Source organism: Ochlerotatus camptorhynchus, unplaced genomic scaffold (assembly GCF_037179485.1).
Source record: "Ochlerotatus camptorhynchus isolate MF236.1 unplaced genomic scaffold, CSIRO-AGI_Acam_v1.1 ptg000112l, whole genome shotgun sequence".
NCBI classification, from domain to species: Eukaryota; Metazoa; Arthropoda; class Insecta; order Diptera; family Culicidae; genus Ochlerotatus; species Ochlerotatus camptorhynchus.
In genome coordinates this window covers 2,223,941-2,246,624 of record NW_027040602.1, presented here as the reverse complement: position 1 = coordinate 2,246,624, position 22,684 = coordinate 2,223,941, and the positions used below count along the sequence as shown (strand labels likewise).

The 22,684-nt window shown below is 39.7% G+C and overlaps 2 non-coding genes across 2 annotated transcripts; one reads left to right on the top strand and one right to left on the bottom strand.

Moving 5' to 3' along the window:
- Positions 1-1,377: 1,377 nt before the first annotated feature.
- On the bottom strand, positions 1,378-1,450 carry TRNAV-CAC (transfer RNA valine (anticodon CAC)). The gene has a single exon. It is a non-coding gene; the product is annotated as a tRNA-Val (tRNA).
- Positions 1,451-14,106: 12,656 nt separating this feature from the next.
- Positions 14,107-14,178, top strand: TRNAQ-CUG (transfer RNA glutamine (anticodon CUG)). The gene has a single exon. It is a non-coding gene; the product is annotated as a tRNA-Gln (tRNA).
- Positions 14,179-22,684: the final 8,506 nt, after the last annotated feature.

The following is a 22,684-nucleotide window of genomic DNA, read 5'->3' as shown; positions in this document are numbered from 1 at the left end:
CAATCTGTACGAGTTGATCACCCAACCATAGCATTCAGCATCAGCATCAAGCCGCCAGGGCTCCCTCTTGGAAGGCGCTCCTGTTTCTCATGTGTGCGCTCATAAGTGTGAATGTATTTTGTTATTTATGGAAAAGTCTCACCACAACTCGATTCCATCCAACCGACGTCTCCCCCCACTCCCATCCGTCACTAACTTAGTCTGACTTGACTTAATTTATTTATAAACGTTAATCTATATATTCTCAGCCATTCGAACAAAAGAGGTCCCCACACCCATCGGACTCCCTCGGCTTTCAACACTTCGCCCATTCACTCACTCGCTTACTCACTGTTCGAGTTGGGTTTGTTGTTCGCATTTAAATATACCTACATATATGAGTAAGAGCCGCACCAGTCAGCTATGGAGATACAGCAATACCTATATGTAGCTCTAGCATCACTTCGCTTCTGGTGAGGTGAAAGATTGAAATATTCTATATTTATGCAGCATAAAATTAAACAAGACAAGCAATCGTAACGCTCGCCTCGTGAGAGTAATCAACTTCGACTTGCCAAAGGGGTGCCCCGTGCGAATTTTTCACCAAACGCAAATTAGTCGGTACCGATGTGATTTGTTTTCCGTTGCACAATGCGCATTGCTCGAGATGTGATCAACTTTTGTACAGTTGAGAAATACTGTTGCAATGGGAAATTCAATCGCGAATGCATTAGCCATAAATCATATTTCCCAGTGAATGGGAAGAACTTCAGTACAGGCGGACCGACAAGCGCAGTACTATTTAAAAACAGTGTGCGAATTAAAACATTCCAAAATAATGATCAGAAAATCATTATCGTCATCTTCACATCCTCATCTCTCCTGTGTGAGCTCAAACCAAAGAGCAACCTCAACCGAAGCAAGTCCGCATCGCGATTTAAATAGAAATTTATTAATTTACTGTAAACTACGCTTCATGGGCAATGCTAACCACTCATCTCATTGCAGTTATTTTTAATTTAGAAACACTCACTCATTCGTCTTTAAAACGCGGTTTCCCGATCTCCTCCTTCTACTCCTTCCCAATTTGCTCATTTCTGTGCTCACGTGCACTTCTCGATTCTGCCGCGATGCGATAGGGCAAATTGCGCGCACCCGGTTGATGCTCTCTTCTGATTTCCCACCATCAAGCAAACGAACCAAGCAGCACCTACCTACTCCACCGCACTTGATTTGTAATAGTGTTTACCTTCGTATAAATACTGCTGCTCATCGCGCATCCGAATAAATCATTGTTCTATGCATCCAAGAAATGCCAGTAGGTTCCTGGCAATGATCACCAGTGTTCCTAGCAACATTCTCGCAATTGCAATAACTTAAAAAATGAAAAAAAAAACATGTTTCCGCCCGGGTTCGAACCGGGGACCTTCTGCGTGTGAAGCAGACGTGATAACCGCTACACTACGGAAACTTAGATGCTTTCCTAAGGCTTACTACAATCCACACTGAAATCAATTGCTTCGATCTGCCATCACTGATAATGCCCGTCGCTCAATCCGGATAGATGTGCTGGGGCGGGGGCCACCCCAACCTACTCCGCAGCGATTATGTGCCGTTTACGCCAGCAAGCGAGCTAGCCATCATCAGCTGCGGTGAGCGCCAGCTATAATGTGATCTTTGGCGGCCCCTCACTGCTGCTGCATTGAGTGGTATAGGTATAGTGTGGAGCGAGGTTTCGTTTCTCGCTAGATAAATCATGATGAGGGCTGGGGGGGCATCGGAGGAAGGACTTGATCCTCACCGTCGTCGTCGTCGTCGTTGCCGTCGTCGTAGTTGTGATGCTCATTGTGTGTTTGTTGTCTGTGGACGCTATGACTGCGATTTGTTGGATGTTGCTAACTGTTTCAACTGCTGGCGAAGTGGATGTAGTTAATATGCGCGCGTTTCTCGTCAAATGATGAATAGAAAGTGCTGAAATTGCATGAAATCAACCGTTTGAAAGTGGGAAGAAAGATTAATGTTTTCATCTTGAGCGATATTTCAATTGCGGGAGGAGAAAGAAGAAATGGCTTTAGATGAGGAATGCATTTTATTTTTTTTTTCAGTAGAAAGTATCTACTGTTCACATTTGATATTGTGAATACTGTTGGTTCATAACAACATGCCACGTCTTTTATGGAATAAACTTCAAAGCCGTACATAGTTGGAATGGGGATAGATTATTTGTTAAGTGCCCAATAAATCATATTTTCTAAAAATTTAGATTAGGCTTCAGACATGAAAACACCGAAGAAAATTAGATGTATAGTTTTTTTTTCAGAACAATATTCATTAACTAAGTAGACAGTTTTTTTAGGATAGATGCCCCCCCCCCCTCCCCCTGCGTAAACAATTGTTCATTCACAATTTTTAAAATTTATATGGGCCGTGGATAATTGCTAACTGTCTATGCACCGCTTTAAAAATTCATGTAAATTTCTGCGAGACATAGCGTACATCAAATTAACGCTAGATTTGGCATACATTTTCACGCTATTTCGTGTAAATTTAAGCGCAATATCGCTTAAATTATCAATATTGTATGCAAGCTTGTAAACGATTTCGTCGTTTATGCCAACTGTAGTTTATGCCAAACGAGGGGAGATTTTGCGCGATAGTTAATATTCAGATTTTTTTTCTGTGTGGAGTTCGTAGTTAATGAACAGCCTCTTATGTGTTCAAAGGGGTAGAAAAGTAACCGAAATCATAAAAATCAGTAGGAAAATGTCATATTGTCATGTGTCAATAAAATTGATATCTTTTGAGCAACGAATCTCATGGAAATTGAATGCTAAGTGGAATTAAAGGGTGGAACGGTCAAAAATTGGTCCACTAAAATTTGGTGTATTTTTTTTAATCGAACACTTAAAAAACTTGAACACCCACATGCCTTATACAGCTAATTTTTGTCTGTATAAGCTGATCTGCAGCTTAAATTGTTTGTTGGGAGGTGTGTGCGTACGGAATGTTGCCTCTATTTTGTTATTGTCATTTACTATTCAGTTGTCAAAATGGCGTCGAATCAAGAGGAACAGCGTATAAAAATGTTGCTCACGCATAAGCGAAATCCCAATTTTTCCTACGCAGACTTGGCAAAAACGCTGAAAGTGGCCAAATCGACTGTGACATATAGTCTAGTCTACACATACACAGCCAGTACTTGAAAGAATCCTGGAAAATGATACATCTATCATTTTTCTTGTCATTATTAATGCCTGCTGCACATCAAGGATGTGAAACAAACAATAAAGCGGCCAGGCCTACTGTGTAGCGTTTAGTTAATTTTTGTGGAAGTGAATGTTTACCATGTCTACTTAATAAGTATAGACAGTGGTTAACATTTAATCCACAGGTAATCAAAGAGCGGGGACATACCGTACCAACCGCTCCGTATGCAGGATTTGAAAATAGGCTATATAAATCGTTGGGAGTGACAGAGCTAAGAAAGTTAATGTACACTCCTTGGTTGTCCGATCTCCTGGGATGGAACACAGGTATTTACCCCTTGTGTTCGAGCGTACAGTCCTCCCTCCGTACAAGCGTGGACGGCACCGCCCACCCACTGCCATCCCTCAATCGATCCAGCCGACCTCAGTCGAAGGACAACAGAGAGCGGTGTGCGGACGTAACCTATACGGAAGGAATGCTGTATTCGCCTAGGTTATAGCGCCCTTGCTCGCTACCATTTTCTTCTAGCGGTTGGGACCTGAGCACTAACTCTTGTCCTAGCCCTATATGGCATATGGTTATAGCGCCATTACTCGCTTTCTGAAAAGAGAAGAAGGGAAGGGAAGGAGAGGAAAAGGACTTGGGAAAAGGAAATGCGGAATTGCTTTCCTCATTAGTATTTGTATCGTCAACTTTTATGAAAACTATATAAATCATTTTTCCTTGGTCAGAGGTATTATTACGACATTTGAATAAGATTGTCTTATCATTTGTTATTCAAAATTTAATGTTATAATGATCAACATAGCTTTGGATTATCCAATATAAATTGGTAACACTGTCCTGCAACCGATGATTTTTCTAATCCGAAAACTAAAAGTTACGAAAAAGCACTGATGCCTTCATTAAGTTCCACTTTCACGCGACGTTCAATGGTTAAACAAGTAAACAAGTTATTAAAATGAAATCAGGTTCCCGAAAGCAGTCAACAATGTATCTTAAACCGGATCAAGCGTTTCTAAAATAGTAGCCTGGGATAAATCCTAATTCGACCGACACGTGTTTGTTGAAAAATTATATTCTGCCTAATATCAGTAGTCAGTAGTCATTAGTTAACCTGTTACTATATTACCACATATGTATCCTTCTTTCATGAATTTGTTTTACGAACATGATCTAACACAACCTTTTTCTATGACAAAACTATATTCTGATAAAATTGGATCATTGCCTAGACCAACTATTGAAACTAAAGAACAAAACAATTTGGCCAAATCGACTGTGACATATGTTATTAAAGTGTTTGGGGAACGTCTGTTGACTGCTCGGCAACCAGGATCAGGAGGAAACCGAAAACAGGATGCCGCAGCGACTGGTAGATGAGTGGCCAGTGTTTTCAAGCGTAATCTTAACCTTTAATCTCTGAAGATGTCGGAAAGAAGCCGGAAATATCGCACACAACAGCGCAAAGACCCAAGAAACGAGTCGGACTGTCAACATAAAAGGTAACAGTGACACCCAATTGAGGTGATGAGCAAAACGCCATGGCCAAATCCCAAGTAACAATTCAAGCTGAACAGTACGAACAAAGGCTGATTATTGGTTGATTTAAGGTGTACAAAGCTGATTAACAGCAAGCTGAATATACAGTTGATTAGTAGTGTATGAAGCTAATTGTATTCCCATAATTCAACCTCAATAAGTTAGCTGATCTAAAGATTGAACAAGCCTTAATTTAGCTTAACACTACTCCACAAATCAGCAATGCACTACAAATATTTTGAAAGCTCGTTGCATTTCCGGCATTTTAGCTCTACTAAATTCACTGCCTACCTTTCTAATCCCAAGCAGTGGCTGAAGTAGATACAAGGTAGAGGAGCTTTTTAGGAATAGCTGCTGGTAGAAGTGGGCTGCGACGACGTAGGAAGTATTAACATTTGTATTTCTTGCTATATTGCACTGAATTTTCAAACAGCATTCCAAATAAAAACTCAATTATGGCACTTAAAGGGTGATACGGTCAAAATTTGGTCAAAGGAAAACGCGTGTAAATCGGTGAAATCGTTTATTTAAAAAATCAAATTAAATTTCTTTTTCAAGTTCAATTAGTATAAAATTCAGGAAAAATATTCAGTTAGGCTTCCGCTTTTCCAAATCCGAATTGCCGGGCCTTACGCTTGACCCCTGCCATCAGATTTTGTACAGCCACCTTGTCCACCTTCTTCGCCGCAGAAAGCCAGTTTGCCTTGAACTGCTGCTCGCCCTTAGCAGTTTTTTTGGTCTTCTTTAGGTTCCGCTTGACAATAGCCCAGTATTTCTCAATTGGGCGGAGCTCTGGCGTGTTGGGAGGGTTCTTGTCCTTGGGAACCACCTGCACGTTGTTGGCGGCGTACCACTCCATGGCCTTTTTACCGTAATGGCAAGATGCCAAATCCGGCCAAAACAGTACGGAACAACCGTGTTTCTTCAGGAAAGGCAGCAGACGTTTATTCAAACACTCTTTTACGTAAATTTCTTGGTTGACAGTCCCGGAAGCTCTGAAAATGCTGCTTTTCAAGCCACAGGTACAGATGGCTTGCCAAACCAGATATTTCTTTGCGAACTTTGACAGTTTCATGTGCTTGAAAACATCTGCTACCTTTCCCCTTCCTTTTGCCGTATAAAACTCCTGTCCCGGAAGCTGCTTGTAGTCGGCTTTGACGTAGGTTTCGTCGTCCATTACCACGCAGTCAAACTTCTTCAGCATCGTCGTGTACAGCCTCCGGGATCGCGCTTTGGCCGTCGTATTTTGTTTATCATCGCGATTTGGAGTCACTACCTTCTTGTAAGTCGATAGTCCGGCTCGTTTTTTGGCTCGATGCACGGTTGTAGACGATACACCCAGCTTATTTGCGGCATCTCGGAGAGAGAGGTTAGGGTTTCGCTTGAAACTACCGGCAACTCTCTTTGTCGTCTCAGTGGCTTCCGGTTTTCGATTTCCCCCCGATCCAGACTTCCTGGCTGTCGACAAACGTTCCCCAAACACTTTAATTACATTTGTAACGGTTGATTTGGCAACTTTTAGCGATTTTGCCAACTTTGCGTGCGAGTAGCTCGGATTTTCGCGATGCGCGAGCAAAATTTTGATACGCTGCTCTTCTTGCTTGGACGGCATTTTGACAACTGAAGAGTGAATTCCAAAATCAAAATAGGAGCAACATTCTACACACACACACCTTCAAAATGAGGGGTGTTCAGGTTTTTTAAATGCAAAATTGAAAGAAATACGTCAAGTTGATATTGACCAAATTTTGACCGTATCACCCTTTAAATAGCTTCCACATGAACGTCGAAATAAATCGAGCACTTGTGTCCACATTGTGTTCACTACACTTGAAAATGAGAGGAATATTATACCGTCGCCAATTGTTGTTTACAATTCTGCATTGCTGTATAATACTCTTCCGGTTGCTGTAATTCAACTTAAATTTGACGTGTTTCAAGTTAATGATCATACCTTTTGCCACACATATGCTTGAGTGGTCCAGTAGGTATGATTGATGCCTGTGAATCAACGACTGCCGGTTCGAATCCCGAAATGCAAAGATGATTTTTAGACTTATAATAACAATACAAATATGTACATCCATTAAATCAGCATCTGCAGTCCCATAAAAATATATAAGATATGAAGCGGTCTTCCATTATTATTTTTTTTTCTAAATAGAACTAGAAGGCTGAACAAGGGTTGGAAAAGACTGTTATTTAATGCCTTAAAAAGCTTATAATTTATATAACTGTTAAGCTTTCGGCTGATTAAAATCACCAGATTTAGATGTTTAAAAGCTGAACAAAGGTTAACGTGGTCTATGTACAACAATTATTCAAACTAAGGCTGAATTAAAATCGATTGAACAACACTTGTTAAGCATCAAATTGTTACTTGGGAAGCAAGAGCACGTAAGCTGTACACGACATTGTTTGATTGCGTCTTAATAGACGATGAAACATTCGTGAAGATGGATTTCAAGCAGGTTTCAGGTCAAGAGTTTTACACGGCTACCGGAAAAGGACTGGTTCAAGATTAGTCCGAGCAGAAAATGTTGTCAATTTGCACATGTGAGCTGAAAAGCGGAATTTTGGTAACAACTGGCACTGTTAACTGAGATATTTATGTAAATAAATATTTGCAAAAATGCCTGTTGCCTTTTGAAAAGAAACACAGTTATTCCGTGCTGATTTGGCAAGACCTCGCTTCCTGTCACGACGGAAAAATGGCTCAGGAACGGTATACCGACAACAACGTCCAAGTCGTACCCAAGGACAAAAACCCTCCAAGCTCGCTGGAGCTGCGCCCAATCGAAACATATTGGGCAATCGTTAAGCTAAACCTCAAGAAAATGAGAAACAGTTCAAAGCAAATTGGCGGTAAGGTTGATACAACAGCGGAACAAAATCTGATGGATGGTGTGAAACGTAAAGCCCGGCAGTTCACATTTGGAAAGTCAGCAGTCTAATACAATAATTTTCCTGTATTTTGTAGCCGTTGAACTTCAAAAAGAAAAAAAGATTGATAATTTATTCAATAGCATGATCAGGGTGCACTTAATTATGTTTGACCAATTTTTGACCGTTCCACCCTTTATATGGAAAATAATAACCTTTGTATGCTCTTATGAGTATTTCACTAACAACCCAATTTCATAACTTTCATGATTTCCCCTGTAGCACTTTTGATTTTATGAGAATGAGCATGAGCATGATTGCCCGCCCGAGGATGCAACTCTGTTATTGCCAGATCAACTCTTGATAGAGCTGGAATAAGGGCGTAACAGCTTTTGTAAACAATGACTTCTCTCGGTGATTTCTCGAAAGCCATGGCTCTCACTGGCAAATCGACATCACCATCGAGTAGGGGAAGACTTCCCCTACCCGATGGATATGTTGGTTTGTGTAGGCGTGCCTTGAATTCCTAGAAATCAACGAGAGATGTCGTTGTTTACAAAGGCTGTTACGCCCTAATTCCAGCTCTATCTAGAACTGTAATTACACAGAGAACCAATAACGTTGCTTGGGACCAGCATTCATCCTCAGTGTGTAAATACTGGTGATCTAAAATTAGGCAATACCAGCGCCGGCCACGTCCGAATGCTGGTCAATAAAGGAATGAGTAGGAATATGTTGACGTAATACTCGCTTTAATGAAAGCACTTTCACGAGAAATCACGAGAATTGCAGCAGGATCCGTTTTGATGAACGATATGCTGAATTGCCCAAACGATTCCATAGCGCGAAGTAGCTTGGGTTTGAACCCATGGTCTTCTGCTCAGTAAGCAAAATCGGTCGCCACTTGGCCACTGAGCTACTTATATCACAAAACAATTACGCTCAAGTTTCTGTACAATTTTTTGTTACTATGATTCGATCCTGGCGACGACCACAATAACTGCTCTTGAGAAGAATTTGATATGGATCTCCTATCAACACATTTATATTCGATCTACTACACACTTAGAAATAACTAATTTTAGATGTGACGGAATCCATCTTTGAGACTGAAAAGTTCGAAAGTACGTTTGATTGAGCTGAATTTCGCGTCTAATATGACTCAGTCATATATGTCAGTCTCACAGCACCTAAATTTACATCAATTTTTCTAAGTGTGTAGATATCAATTCCACATTGGCAATCCATCCCAACACTTGCCCCTCCACGTCTTATATAAAAAAAGCGATTTTAAAGTGTTATTATAGCTTTTTGATACAAGGTAGAAGGTAAGAAATAGACGATCACCAAACGGCGTGAAGTTGGAAGAAACATCTGGGAGAAACAGAACTTCTGGAGCAAAGTGGATGAAACATTCAGAGGAGATCGAAAAACAAAATTTTCGAAATAAACCTTAGTTGGAGGACAACAGATAATTCCAGAAGATAATTAGGCCAAAGCAGTTTTGTATATACTTGTAGAAACTTTTGAGAGACTTTGCAAAAAAACTCTCAAGGGAGTAATTTCCACGAACAGCCAGAAGACACTTCCAGGGGAAGCCAGAAAAACTTTTTGAGGAATTTGGAAGAGAGTTCCATGAGAAATTAGCAGAAACTTTCGAGGGAAATTTAAAGAAACTTATGAAAGAATTCGGTTTCAACTTCTTGGAAAGTTGGAAGACAACTTCAGAGAAAAAACAACGAAATTTCCTGCATCAGTTGGAAAAACCTACAAGGGAAACTTTTTTTTTAATATAATGCGTTTATTTTTCCATGCTCATTTGCCGTAGCTTTGCGGAGCCGATATTCATCGTTTGGGTTACAAAATTACTTAAACTAACGTTAGTAAAGCGGGGGTCAATTACTCGCGGCTACCTCGAGGTTAGGACGGATGGTAGGGTAGGGATCGAGAACACAAGGATTTTTGGAGCATTCCCAAGTAACATTTCACGTTTTATGAAACACTGCAAAATAACATTCATAAAACCCTGGTGAAGACTGCTTTGCCATTGATGCATCCACCAAATCCTCATTGATGCTAGAATATGTCTAGTTGGCCCACTCTAGAAAAGGTGCTGAAGGGTATATTTTCAAAGCTCTTCAAGATTGATTTACTGCAAAATGGTTGTACGATAAAGGCACTGAGATCCATTTCAAACCCGTATTTAAGCTACAATAAAAGCTATTTGGCAAGAATTAAAACCATTATCCGAGCCATTTACCCTAGCTGCTTGCTCATTCCTCGATCATCCCCGAAAAGATCCCCTTCTTCCGGATGGTTCTGGAAAGGCACCATCAAACGATGCAAGAATGTACGGTTGAATGATTTTTTTCCAAGTGATGACCCTTTCACCGAATAAAATCGCAGCTATGGATCGGAAACCAACTAGTGTCTGCTAACTGACAGTTTCAGTGGTTTGCTGTCGGTACTAACGCAAGTTATTCCGATCTTCATCTATTCGCAAAGTCTGGAGAAGGCTGGTCTGTTTTCAGAATGTTTTGACAATGTTTTATGAATTTGAGGACCACGCTCACTTCACTCTTCTCCACCAGATACTCAGTCGTTGATGGTGCCCGTACCGCCGGGCGCTGATTCTTCTAAAGAACTAAATTTTACTGAAATCGACTTCCGTTCGGTCGTTAGCATCGCTTAAATTTTTCCTCCAACTTTGTTTATCCTTCTAGATATCCTTGTCATAAATTTGGTTTTTATTCACTATGACGATCCATCCTTAACGTTCAATTTGTAAACAGAGGAGATTATATGATACACTTTTAAAAGCCTGGTTTCATTTTGGTAGTATGGAGACCACACGACCGTCGAATACTCCAAAATAGGTCGCAACCAACGAACAGTATAATGCTTTTAGACAGTATACATCTTTGAATGTTTTGGCGAAGCGGAATATGAACCCGAGTTGTGAGGAAGCTTTGAATACTACGTATGCAACATGATCCTTGAAGCTGAGCTTAAAGTCGATCAGTATTCCGAGATCCTTGATAGTCGATTCACGTTTCAAAGTTATGCCCGTCAGGGTTTAGTCATGGTGAAGAAGCGAACGCTTGCGGCCAAAGGAAATTACAGAGCATTTCGAGACATTCAGTGAAATACGATTAAAACGACACCACTCAGCAAAGACTTCCAATTGTTGCTGCAAGAAAATGGTATCACTAGGTTCTTTTATCACGAAGTAGAGTTTCAAGTCGTCCGCATACGATAGTTTAAGGCATTCAACATCTGGAGCGAAAATGTTGTTAAACCAGTCCGAGAAAAGGGGAGGTCTTCCATGCTTTTTCGTTAGCTCGGTAATGTATCGGTAGCTGATCTCTGCTGATGTTCTTGAGCGCTCTTGGGTTCGCCGATTGACCGATGACGAACGGTTTGACCATATGGGATCCCGATGCGTTGGAACAGAAAAGTTTGTAAAGTACCCTTTTTATCCGCCTTGATCCCTGGAATACTTTTAAGATGTTCAACGGCGTAAGATCACTGAGCCATTTTCCGATAAAAAAAAGTTTGGTCTTGTCGCAATTATAAATTTGCTCTCGAGTGAATCCACATTGTTCGATTATTTATGAAAATGTTCGTGGAAATATGGCAGCTGATACGACATCAGCCTACGTTGTTTATAACGGTCGAACCACCCTTTGCTGGCAGAGAAATGTTTAGCGTAGTGAGAAAATTCCGAACTTCTATTCACCAATCATTAGGTCTTGATCCACTAAACAACTTCGCCGAAGACAGCAATTTTCTAGATGGCAAGGATTTCAAGATATTACATAAACAAGGAAATCACAAATTCAAGCACACTAGCGCCGCGTAGGTAGAAAATTCCAACTTCTGTCCCCCAACGATAACACTGAAGACAGCAAAGTTTCTAGGTGGCAAGAATGTCAAGATATAACACGAGCAAAGTAATGACAAATTCAAGCACACTAGCGCCGCGTAGTGCGAAAATTCAAAACTTCTGTCCACCAATCATTAGTTCTTGATCATCTGAACAACTTTGCCGAAGACCGTAACCTTCTATTTGTCCAGGATCGCGAGTTATTCCATGTTGATCCCTAATATGTCAAATCCCATGTGCTACGTGTACTCCATTTACGCGATTTCCTCGCGTAAACGGAATGATTCGAGACCAATGTAAATGGAATTCGTGTAGACCGAGTTCGCGTCATTCGGGGGGAGAGTGTAGTGAGAGTAAATTTTCTCTCTCAAATGAATTAATTTTTTGGCTCTCTGGGGACTGGTAGTAAAGCAGGTAAAACTGTATGGGAAAAAAACATTTTTATTTAATTGTAGCATGTGTAGCAATAATTTCCGGGAACAATCTTAACGACAAAGTCCCTGACTAATTTCTTTAGGTTGTCGTTTATTTTTTTTTGACCTGAATATGTATCGAAAGCGAATTATTCCCACTTCTCTCAATTTCTATATGGGGATTTTTATCACTTCCTACCAGCGGAACAGCGCCATCTCTGTGGAAAATGGCCGGACGATATGATTAATTGTCTACGCAGGGGGAGGGGAGGGGCTCAAGAATCCAAAAAAAACTGTCTACGGAGTTAATGAATAGCTCCTTATACGGTTTTTATACAATTCGATCGTTAATTTTGCTAGGTGTGAATTGAATCCAATGATTAAGCAAAGAAAAACGATTCAATAATTATACTATTTATAGAAATAGGAACAATTAGCTTTTTCTGGAGGAAGAAATTACATAGTCTTGCAAAAAGGTGGAAGATTTTCGATTTCGCATTGATTTCATAGTAACGTATAATGCGTCTCCATTGATTGTCGAGTAGATCACTTTTTAATATCCCTTAAATGTTGGCGCGTGGTATATTGTTTCAAGCAAAAAAAAATCATACTTATTATTTTACTTTTAGATTTATTCAGTTAGAAGGTAGGGAAACTGACGGCTTCGGTCATACCTTATTCTATTATCGTCAGGAGTGTAAACAACGTCCTTGAGAGCTCAATTTCGGCATGTGGATACATTGTGTTTCAGAGCATCTATTGGCCAAATTTGAATGCTCTAGGACTTTGTTTACCCTCTGACAATAATACGTTAAGGTATTTTCGAAGCCGACATTTCCCCTAATTGATTCGTAAAATTGATAATATTTTTCTTTGATTACATTGTTAACCACGGCGAGAAACTTTCATCGAAAACATACAGGAATTTCTCGGGATCAAAGTAAACTAGTTTAGCTGCCTGACATGGCAACCATGCGCCAATAATAATGGTAGATCGATTCCCCATCATCAGATTTAGTCATTCTATAGCATCCTCGCAAGTACTCCTCACACCGTGGAATCTCTTTCTCTTCTTTCACATCCGCCCCCACACACGACGGTGGACGTCTTCAGATTATAGGTACACTTTTAGCACATCAAATCCCTTCTTTGGTATTCAGCTTCATCTTGCTCGCTCGCGTTCCGACGTACATACATACCTCAACCTCGTTTCGAAAGCATAAGTTCATCGCTTATTGTGCTGGCCTCAATGATGTTGGGGAGTTGGAGGAATATCTGTGAAAAAGAGGACATTTAATAAAGTACAAGCACTTTGCTAGCTCTCGCGCCCGCCCGCGCTTCGAACAACGAACACCGAGAGCGAGCAAGAGTAAGCCAAAGAAGATGAATGGCAACAAACTTTGACGATCCAAACTCCGCTCCACCACGGCTCCCCCCTTCAACCCTTCCTCGTGTGGGACCCTAACTAAGGCGATGGCTAACTGGGTAAGATGTGGGTGGTGCGGAGACGGACCTCAATCTAACCATTTGAGAGCTATAAAATCGAACCAATTATTTACTCTCCCTGTATGAAGAAACGAATACAAACATTGCAGTCCATCAATATGTAAAAAATACTCAATTTTTCCTCGAATCATTCTAATCATTGTATGTAAATGTAATGAATTTTCGAACGAAAACAAACACTGCTAAGCTTGAAAAAAAAAAATCTCCGCATCACCCACGATTGTGGGAGGACGATAAGAGGAAGGGGAATACGGGCTGAAGCATGCAAGAGAAAAATGAGCGAAGACGATATTGACGCGGCTTAGCATAGTTTTAGGTGACTTCGACCTCCGCTACATAGCTTATTCGAATGGCCGCGGTGTGCTGTGTGGTGGTTGGTAGGTAGTAGCAGAAGGTACCAACCTAGATACTATCAGAGTGCTTGGGAAAACGGTCGAAGGGAGGTGGTAGGGGTCGTTCCGCATTGGAATCACTTTAACGCTGGGTTGCTACGTTTTGCGATTCTTTCCTCCTTCTGTGGGTCTTTTTGCTGCGTTGATACTGAATGTGACCGTCCATGCAGCCTGGTTTGAGCGCGCAGGGTCGTAGTTGTAAAAGGTTTTGTTCCCGGCGACAAAGGATTTGGGAGATTGATACAAAAAATCATGGATGCGAATTTAACATTTGATGCCAGTTGATTAGCATTCATGTGGTTCTATGGTGTAATGGTTAGCACTTTGGACTCTGAATCCAGCGATCCGAGTTCAAATCTCGGTAGAACCTGAGGGATATTTTTTTGCAATCATTTTGACAGCTACAGCCCATCTTGGAGCAAATAGACATTTCCGCCAAGGAACAAAAGCAGTTCATCGGTCTGGTTGCGATGAGCTCTGGAGAATGATAGGGAAGAGCTGCGCTTCTCATATGTATAGTTATAGTTCAACTGCCACCGGTCCGCGCCACGTCCAGTCAACTAGTTCCTACAGACTTCCCTGCCCGCCACACCCTGGTCGTTAATTTAGCACTCTCGATTCCCGACAACCGCATCCACAAAACGATGAAACAAAAACACAAAACTCCTTTGCATCGGTGCCTCTATCAAAGCAGGCATTAAAAGCAATGAGCAAATGAGCGAGTGCGGGAACCATCGGAGCGTTTGGCCACTTTTGTGTTCATTGATATTCAATTCAAATTCATGCCCTCCTGAACATTTTAATGGATTTATTTTTGTTTTCTCAGCTATTTTTTTTTGCTGTATTTTATTCCGCGGTTGCTTCTTTCGCTCCCCGCCGTGTGTTTCTCACACATATTTTCATGATTGTTATTATATATTTAATTTTTTCGTCCAACTTTGCACACCTTCGTGAGTTGTTGTCTCTCACCTTACTGGCTTCATCGGTGGTTGCTCGCTCGCTCACTGGTCGTCGTCGGTGTGTTATTTGTTGCCCATTTGCCTCTGTTTTACTTTACACACATTTTTAGTAAAATATCCGCATATCTCTATGCAAACAGTCGCGTCGTTGTAGCAGGCAGAGAGCAAAAAAAAAAATAATAGAGTGTGGCAGCCTATCATCATATCGGCTTGGGCAGCCCCCGTAGCGAGCGAGAGGTGCCTGTCTACCTGCCTGCCGGCCAGCTTGGATCGTCATCGTAGTAGGCAGCGGTAGATATTGCTTGGCAACAGAGCTTTTGATGGATCCGGGAATCAGATTGCTGCTACCCGTGCGAATGAGCGATGGATTGTTGGATGGCTGGAAGGATGGGATTGTGCACGTGTTTGCGTACGGCTTAGTAGTGTGCAGTGGTACTAGTTTAGTACACTAGCTTTTCGATTACAAAATGTGGCATTGATATACACAGATAGCGGCGATGTCACAATCACATAATTGAGTGACGTTTTTCGTAATAAATCAATTATCGAAATTTGGTGCGATAGGAAGAGCAAACAGTTGTGATGTTGCTCGGACGAATGTTGCATACATAATTGCTGGAACGGATCGTGTTTATGTTTGACAAACGAAGATCGAAAAAGCAATCACGATGATTTTTAAAATTTTCTACGAAGGGCATTTAATGTTTCACTGAGCCAATGCAGATTGCATCCTCAGGGATTCTATAAGCTGCCCAAATACGTCTGTCGTGGTTTATTGGATTAATTATGTTTTTTTTTTTCGTTATGAATTTTCATATCATGTTAGATTATGAATTTATGCCAATTTATTACGTTCATGTAATTTTTATACTATAGTTCATTTGCCAGTTATCTCTATTCATTTTAGCAGTTTTGAAAGTCTTTTTCACATTATTTGAACATCAGTTAACTATTTGTGTAAACAGTAAGCGCCAACAAGTCTATAATGTCAACATTTAATAAAAATATGTGTACTATTACAGGTTGATATAAATATATTATTTTTTCAACCAGACTCAAAATGTATCGTTTTATACCCTTCTTACAAAGAATACGATTATTTTTAGGATCGGTCATCTGGTTCCAGAGATATTGATTAGACTAGAAACGCACTGAAACGTGCTAAACCTACCATGCGACCCCTCAAATCACATTAAAATTTGAAAACAAGATCAATGGTAGTCATACTGAGTGCACAGGGCCACATCCGGATATGTTCTGGCTTCTGGGGAAGTGGCCAGTTTCTAACTGCTAATCTAATCTTATCTTATCTAATCTAATCTAATCTAATCTAACACCAACACAGCCAGTTCTTGAAAGTATCCTGAAAAATGATATATATTTGTTATATGTTTCACATCGAAGATGCGTCACACATATCAAAACGGCCAGGCCTACTGTGTTGGTCGTTGGTCAAAGCTAGAAAGGTTAATTGATGCTCGATTTTCTTCTGACGGTTGGGGCATGAGTACTAACTCTTGTCCTAGCCTTTTATGACTTATGGCTATAGTGCCATTACTCGTTTTCTGAAAAAAAGAAGAGGGAAAGGAAAAGGCCAATATTTTTGATTTGAAATACCACTACTACTACCAGAGTCTTGTCACTATTATCAAGTCATAAAAAGTAACAAGGACTAAAATGTGATCCTTTGTTTACTGAAAAATCCTGATGCTTGGGACTAGCAAACATCCTCAATGTGTAAAAACTGGTGATCTCAAACTAGGCAATATCAGGGCCGGCCGCGCCCCAACGCAAGTCAAGAAAGGAATGTGTAGGAATGTGTTGACGTGACACTCGCTTTGATGGAAGCCGAGAAATCCTCTGCACTTCCACGAGGAATCACTGGGATGTTGGGTAAGAGGGTTGGGTTAAAAGCAGGGTTCGTTTTGGTAAACGATAAGCTGAAGTGAAATATAAATAGATAAATAAAGATACAAAGAACGATCTCACCGAGTGACCAAGTGAATCTATATCAAGCAGAAAAGCAATGTTCCAGCGCAGTAGTTCAAATCGTTTGCTTCATGAGGATCAACATCCGGTCTGGTTGTCTGGTAAAACTTGAATGAAATGTCCTGAATCGAGTGCTCTCTTAATAGGTTCATCACTTCAACTTGCTCCTCAGTGTGATCAAGACATCGTCGGTCTAATGGAACTCGGCGACACTTTCTCCACCTTTTATCTAGTATCCGATAAGTCCATTCCGGATTCACTATCATTAATGCCTTGTATATCGAATAACCTCCCTTAGCTCAGTCAGTAAAGGCACAGCTACAAAGCAAGACCATGCTGGAGGTGGCTGGGTTCGATTCCCGGTCTGGTCTAGGAATTTTTCGGGGTTGGAAAATTTCTCGACTTCCCTGGGCAAATAGAGTATGATTGTACTTGCTTGCCACACAAATTATACAAATGCAAAAAATGGTACAGGCATCGAAAGCTCTCAATTAATAACTGTGAAGTGCATCTAGTAGAACACTAAGTTTGTGAGGGCACGCAATAAGCTAATATTAGTAATATTCCATACGCAATAAGCTTGAAATGCGAGTAAAAAGAAGAAGAAGATATCGAATAATCACACTCGCGGAAAAATAGAAAAAAAAATCGTGACAGCTCTTAAAAAGCCAACTTACCTCAGCAGGGCCTACTCCGAGTCTCCCTGAAGTGGCCAGTTTCTGACTTGAACCAAAACCAAGGAGCAAGACAGCTGTACTCAGAGTAAATATATTTGCTGCGAGTAAATTTGAGTTGCTCATATTTACTCAAAAATGAACAAAGTAATCTCGTATTTTTCATCATAATAAGTTCTGCAAACAACCACCGTCTGACAGAAAGTTTTGTTTAATTATTTTCAATTAAGAGAAAATTAACATTTGGCGGCAGATAATTAACTTTAATATAGTATGATGCACATGAAACATCAAGAGATTATCCGAAGTCTTCTAGGGAATGTCCAGAATCCCTCTGGGACTTTTCTGAATCCTTCTTGTGATTGTTCATTAGAATCCGTATTATGTGGTTGCTATACAAAAGTGCCATTGTCGAAACATCTTCTCGGTTAAGCTTTAGTTTGAAAGGGCACCGTTTAAAATGTTGAAATACGTATTAAAAACTTAAAAATGCAACTACGCCCCTTTGAAATGTTGCCACTGAATTATTTTTGCTTGACAGCATCGGTTTCAACACAACAACCAGGTTGCTATGTGTAAATGTTGTTGAGCAATGTGAGTTACTCAAAATTAACCCCGATTATACACATCATCGAAAGTTGTCTTGCCCCAAGACCAAAACCCATCATGCGACACCTAAAATCACACGATAATTCAAATATTATTTCAAAAGTTGTGCCCAGAACCACATGGGCCATATTCAGATATGTTCCGAGTACCTTCGGGGAGGTGTTCATTTTCTTACTTGGACCAAAACCTGCTATGCGACTTCTCAAATCACACGAGGTTTCAAAAACTAGCAGCGCCGGTGGTAAGCGTGATGGCCTCTCACCCCAAAAGGCATGGGTTCAATCCCAATCGGCACCGCCGGGATTTTCTGAGACATAAAATCTCTGATCACGCCTTCCTTCGGAAGGGAAGTAAAGCCGTTGGTCCCCGGTTCATGAGTTGATGGGTCCAGGTGTGCGAGCAGCCTTCCTAGCATCGGTAGCATTGGTGCTCAGTACGGAAACAAGATCGACGGTAATCAAAAAATTAGTTCAATTGTAGTCATATAGTCATATCGAGTGCACAGAACCACATGCACAGTGGGGCAGTCCGCAACCATAGAAAACCGGTTGTAATGGTTTTTTGGTTAAAGTCATAACAAACAAACTTTTTATGTAATTTGATGCTCCGGAATTCACATATTGCGTTCAAATCAAGGTATTGAAAAATTAAAAAAAATATGGGATTTTTATAGCAAATATCATGTAAAGTTGAAAAAAATAGTGACATCTTTATGTGGGTCGTTGCATAGGTATGTTTTAATATCACAATACACATTGTTAGCGCTCTATATCAAGATTAAATCAATACCATAGTGTGGCTCCTAACATAACCGTAAAAATCGATCTTCATGAAAATTATCAATTAAAAACAGAAGCACAAACGGATAGATAGAAAGGTCACGAATAAACCATTCACACAATATAAACCTCATATTAACGCAATTGGGTGCATTTTAGATCGCTCATTTTAAACTTCTATTCAATTTTCAAACTGCCGTACTCTAGTGGAACTATCTACCTACCCTTTTCAAACCTTTCTCTAGATACAAATTAACACACTCAAGCATCATGTTAGATAGCATTTCCAACCAACTCTGAAAATCGTAAACTTCACGTATGAAGTAACATAAAAACACTTTGAATATAATAGCTTTGTAAAACAAAGTTTATATCAGATTTAAAGTCATTGGCCAAAATTTATCATTAAGGATGAGAAACAATGATGCCAGTGAAATTAACTATTCATATTTATTGAATTTCTAGGAAGATCAATGTGTCATGCGCTTTTCTTAAAAATGTACAGTTTTTCAACAAATTTTCATCTACTCTTTTATGCAAAAAACAAATATTTCTTTTCGGATTAACCTAACATTTTCGATTTGAGACTATCAGTGAATCTAAAAAAAAAAAACATTATAAAAATAATAATTCATAAAAAATAATTTCCATCACGACTGGATTCGCCCCACTGTGTGCACTGCCCCACATCTGGAAGGGGGAGCTCGGAACCCCTGGGAAAGTTTCCATTTTATGACATGGACCAAACTCCGACATGTGACACCTCAAATCATTTTCTTTAATGCCGCTATAAATCCGATTTTGGTTACACAGTATTCGTTTTGGCAACACAATAATTTGAGATTTCTGAAAGTATGCTATCATTTCGGAAGCATTTTGACGTAGGACTACATCTTTCGGGAAGGGTGCCAATCCAGGGAAATGCAACGAAACCTGGTCAGACTTTAAATGCTAATAACTTGGCCAATAATCAATGAATTTTGATGATTTGTATGTCGATAAATTTGCCAGTTTTATAAGATTTTTGTGGTTTGTCACTTTTTATAAATGTGAAATATATAAAAAGCTAAAAATTAAGAGATATGGAAACATTAACATTTCTCATACATTTTCTTCGACCGCAAGTTGCTCACCCCTAACACAGCCATCAGAATGTTGGTCCCTAACAACACAAGGCGAGGCCGCATAATCATTGGACGTTGCACGTTGCACGGGTCGACCTCGTACTTGTTCACTGCAGCGTGGAAATCGAGCATTTTTTTTCTATTCAAGACCTACATCAACTGAATACAGAAAAAAGGAGGGACATAGAATGATAATCCAAATGCTTAAGTAAGCGAAACGTAGAAAGTTTGACTGCCGAGTGATAAACAGGGGTGTTCGTTGCGTTGCACACTGAAGACGAAACTATATCAGAGAGTGAATAACTTTTACTCAGTTCTGAGTCACTTTTACTCATTCGTATGATTTTTTTTTCTTAAAGCGTAGGTTATTCAAGGCATAAGTAACCTTCGATTTAAAAAAATTCTTCTTACGAATCATTAAAAGAGACTCATTCTCTGAGTAATATTCGATTTCAATGTATTTAGCTTGCCATCTCGGCTAGACATTGGATATTGGATAGTCAAGCTCAGTGTGCAATTTGCAACAAATTCCATGTTTTAACTTGACGGCACCACCAGAAAGCAGGTTTCTGTATTCAGTGAAGTTATACGGATGGACAATACCTATCGCATGATTGGCCTCTTAGTTCAGAATTCACTCACGCTAGTAACATTTTATTCAAAAGGCTTGCTTAAGTAGTCTACATTCACTGAAAACGAATCCTATTCATAGAGTGAGACACTTTTACGTAGGTTACTAATGCACTGAGTGACGAACGCTTTTAGAAATGTGTCGTTACGAATGAGCAAAAGTTACTCACTCTCTGAGTTAGTTTCGTTTTCTGTGTTTCGACTAGATAGGAGATTGCTATCTCTAGTAATGTTATTCAGATGGATAAGACCTATTGTATACTAGACACAGGGTGACCAGTAGAGTGATGCAAAATTTGAAATTTTTGCTCCACAATACTTAAACGATTTCGAATCGGATCCTGACTAACCTCTCAAAATTTGAACCCATTTGGTGAGAAACTGAGATGGCACAAACCATTTGAAGCTTGTATGGGAATTACTATGGTAAAACCAAGATTTTATTCATGTCTATCTAATAATTCACCATATCGGTCTGCTTCAAAAGCTTTCAACTGTACTTGTAGGAGCTTTTCCCAGCTACAACTTTGCTCAAGATCACTTTTTGATTAAATGCAAGGATCGAAAGTTATCAATGGTTCAATGCGCTAATGTTTTATGATCATGCTCAATCAACTGCTCAGCAGGCAACATTGGTGTTTCTGGGGCGTTGAATAGGACACAAAAATCATGGCTACTATGTCACACTGCAAAATACAGTGTTGCACACAGAACAGCTGCTTGATCATGTCATAAGTTTACCAATCTCTTAAATAATTAATAACTTTACATAGAAACAATCTTTAGCAAAGTTGTAGCTGAGAAAATTTTCTATAAGAATGGCTATCGAACTGTTTCGCAGCTCAATATGGAAAAGACTAGAAGGCAATGAACAAAAAGTTGAGATCTCCCATAGTAATTTACATGTAAACTTCAAATGGCTTGTGTGAAGTCTATTTCTAACCAAATGAGGCTAATCAGGACCCGATTTGAAACCATTTAAGCACTGTGGAGCGAAAAAGTCAAATTTTGCATCAGTCTAGTGACCAGTGAACCGGAAAATCGCGAAAAAGCTGCATATTCTAAATCACCGGGAGAAGTCCGCGAAATTTTGATGATGAACCTCCTCTCTTTGGAAAATAATAATCTTATCTACTACTAGATTTTCCGGATACAATCACTTTGAAGAACTTATTCCATAATTTTGATGAAAATTCCAAAGCAATTTAGAGGAAATTTTAGAATGAATTCTAGAGATAATAAGGTAAGTAAGAAACAAATTCCAATGGAGTTTTTGGAAGTAGAGTTTTGACTAAAACGCCAAGTCAATTGTTTAAGTTCAAAGTAGAATTAATAAGTGGTTCTGTGTGAAATTGCATGGCGATTGTAATGAGGATTGAAAGTTTGTTTTGTAATGAATATTCTAAATAAATTCCGAGAATAATGTATAGAGAGTTCTTTTGAGAACTTCAAAGAAATTCCGAGAGTATTGAATTGTGAGGGAATTAGAAAGATTATTTAAGCTGAATTCTAATGAAAGTTCCAAGTGAAAAATATCAAGGGTTTAGAATTTTCAATTAAATTTCTAAACCATTTATTTTATCATTTATATATTATTGAATGGAACAGCAAAATAATCCCGTAGTTCTACGTCAACAATGCGGTCGTGCTTTGGGCACAACCCACAACTTTTTCTTTTCATAATCCAAGGTTGTTTTAACACTTAAAACACATAAAAAAAAGTTCTCGATTTTGGCAACATAATTTAAACAGGTGGGTCGTCAAAATGTAGATCCCGTTGCAAATGATTTCTACTTAGATAATATGAAATACATTTCTCTATTCAATGAGACTGCCACTTACAAAACCCATACATCACCTGAGCGTGCCTAAATAGCCATTGAAGAACCTGACAACAAAATTCAATAAATCATCTACCTTTTCGGTTGTTAAAAACTCAAGCCAAAAGTGCCACCAAAACGAAACCTTAGACGCAAATTATTTGCTAATAATTCTTCTACAAATACTAGCACCCTCCCAATCCTCCTTCCCGGCTGAGGGACAACCCACCTATCAGAGTCAAAACACCGCCCCTATTCGTCGTACGATCTCGTAGTAGAAGAAGTAAGCGAC